Below are 3,110 nucleotides of genomic sequence, written 5' to 3'. Positions count from 1 at the left end.
CGTCCTTATTCACTTTTATTCCTGTTTGTCTCTCTTTCTTTGGTTTGCACAGTTAATTTAATTCAAACTTTAATCACCTAATCCCAAAAACAAGACCATCAGCAGAACTGTCTTCACTTGTTTGCTTATTGATTTGAAGGTGCCGCAGTCTACATTCCTCAGGTTCACAAGTTCTGAAGAACATGCTCCTCTATCCTCCTCCTCCAGACTGCGATTTCCCTCAAAGCAGAGTGCTGGATTACGCCCAATGAAGAAAGACTCAGCACTTGTGGGGGTGTTGTACTTCTTTGCGGGTGAGTTGACGGATTTGGGCCCATTGCTGTGAAGCTCTAATAATGGACAAAAGTGTTTTGGACCAAATATGAGGTGGAAATTTCTTGCCGTTTTTGCTGACTTGCTTGCCTTTGGGGTGCTCTTTGGCGGGGTTCCGGGTGTTTGTGGGTGATTTTTGGTGTCTGGGAGCACTGCTGCGACAGTCTAATCTTGATTGCATTTGCTTTTCAGGAAATCCGTGGTGGAAAACAGGAGTTATGATGATTGATGATGATGACCTAGCTGCACAGCGCCGCGTTTGGACCGAAGGCCGAGAGATATTGTAAGTATGAGATTTAGCTTTTTCGCTGTTTGGGGGTGTTGTCGGGTGGTTTTTTCCGGGTGGGTTGGCGGGTCTTGCCTGGGGCATTCCTGGGAAGGTCTAATACCGGATAGAAGTGTTTTGGACAAAATCCTTAACCCCTTCAGTGCTAATGACAAGGGTAACTCGTCATGTAGGGCCCATTGATTTCAATGGAAAGTCAATGGACCTACATGCACACCCCTTAGCAGCCAAGTGGTTAAGGAACAGCCTTTTTTTGGCTATTTCTTCTGTCATCTTGCTCAATGTGGCGTTTTGGGGGGCTTCCTGCTGTTCGTGGGTGGGTTGCGGCCGGGGTATCTGTCGAAGCACTGCTGCGACAATCTAATCTTGATTGCATTTGCTTTTCAGGAAATCCGTGGTGGAAAACAGGAGTTATGATGATTGATAATGATGACCTAGCTGCACAGCGCCGCGTTTGGACCGAAGGCCGAGAGATATTGTAAGTATGAGATTTAGCTTTTTCGCTGTTTGGGGGTGTTGTCGGGTGGTTTTTTCCGGGTGGGTTGGCGGGTCTTGCCTGGGGCATTCCTGGGAAGGTCTAATACCGGATAGAAGTGTTTTGGACAAAATCCATAAGGAAACACCAGTTTTGGCACTTTTTGTAAGTTAGGGTTCGTTAGGGTTAGCCCTAGCAGCAGGATTGCATGTGTTTCGGGGGGTTCTATTGCAACCCAGTTCTGGTGTTGTAGAGCACTGTTGGAGCGATGCTGGCTATAGATACTTTTGCTTGCTTGCAAGTGGTTTGAATACAATCCACGGTCTGTATTTGGGCCTACTGTTACTTTCAAAGTACGTTTTGTAACCATTTTTCTGCTAGGCATCATTTTTGGAGATCTGATTGGGGTTCTTCTACATTTTTGCGACTGGCTTTAGTAAGGGTCTTGGTGGGAGCATTGCTGGGAAGGTCAAATTTTGTTCTAAAACACAGTTTACAGTACACCTACCTTGAGGGGAAAGATCCGCTATAATATTTTGGCCATACTTATTTATCCTTAAAAAGGTGACTCAGACAGAGCACGCAATTTCAAAAATATTGTACTGTCTATTAGGGAAATCAAAGTGTCACTTTTTGAACCACACAGCGTACATACCTTTTATTTATTTATCAGTGGTATTGTAATAGCACTTCCTGTTTTCCGTTCAATAATTACAGGCCGGGTTTCAGTCAACATCCGCCAGGCAGGCAGTGGACAGGGTGTCTTCTGTCAGTGGTCACCAACATTGATGGACGAAGCGTCAGCTGGAATGGAGGAGTGCCGCCAATAAGAGGAATTGTTTGCTGCATGCAACTTACTTACCAAATTCAACAGGACAACTCCAACAACATACGCAATACAGATACAGTATCCATTGTTTTATTCTATGAGTGTGACTGCATGTGCTTAGCTTTAGTTTGTAACCAAAGATTGTATTTATCTTCAATTATTGTTTGTCCATGCTCTGCTTTTTTTTTCTTCTCTCAACAAAACCTACCCAAAAAGAAACCCCCAATCCCATCCATTTTACAAACCCTAACCCTCTTCCCCCGGGCTGTGTTGTTTTGCTTGATGTCTGACTAAAATGACATCAATAATTCCACACACTTGCTGGGGAGGATAAGGTCATAGCAACAGGCTGGTGAAGGAATACGAGGATATCTTCTAGACTTACTCAGCTTCAGTACTATATCTTCTAGTAGTAGTAGCCAATGTCAAATAAATTCAACGCAAGTACTAGTTATACTTGCAAGCAAATACTTTACCATTTGTTAGGCTACATTATGGCACTGTTCTAGTGTACTGTCACCTGCTATATTCTCGATCGTACCGTGACCGTTGTAATGCTACAGTAAGGACAAACAAGGTTTCGTTCTCTTTTTTTCCATAGGCATGCAACTGCCACTGTGTCACACCACTAGTACCACCGCAATGAGGAAATGTCACCCGCCCAGGATTGACAACGTTAATCCCCATTTCACGTGGAGCCAGCCCTGGGCCTAACCCTAATTTCTAACACTAATTACAGGTAAGATAAGCGTTTGGTGGGAGGTAGTATAATGGAGTATTATTTCGGAGTAGACAAGAGATTGACGGTTGTACTACTAAAGTCCTACGACTGTTCAGGAAAACAAAGTTACTGTTACACCCCCGTCCCCCACCCACCAGACTGAAAAGCAGTAAGAAACAGGTATGGTCAGATAAAGTTTAAAAATGTATATTTATGTAGCCCTAACAAAATAATCTCCCTCAAGACCCACCCTAACCCCAACGATTGTCTTTGAAACGTCCCAAAACGATCCCAACTCCCAAATCCCACCCCCCAAAAGTCTATAAAAAAAGGGCAAGGAACACTCCACTACTGGAGGGTGCTGGTGCTGGTGCATTTTGCGGCATGGGCATCATACTCCTTGCGGAGGGTGGCAAGCTCGGAGAGGAGGCCCTTCACCAAGTTCTTATACTTCTGGACCTCCTGCTCCAGGTTGGACATTCGGACT

This window comes from Lissotriton helveticus, chromosome 6, assembly GCF_964261635.1.
Source record: "Lissotriton helveticus chromosome 6, aLisHel1.1, whole genome shotgun sequence".
Lineage (NCBI taxonomy): Eukaryota > Metazoa > Chordata > Amphibia > Caudata > Salamandridae > Lissotriton > Lissotriton helveticus.
The sequence above is the reverse complement of the archived record's forward strand: the minus strand, read 5'-3'. Positions refer to the sequence as shown.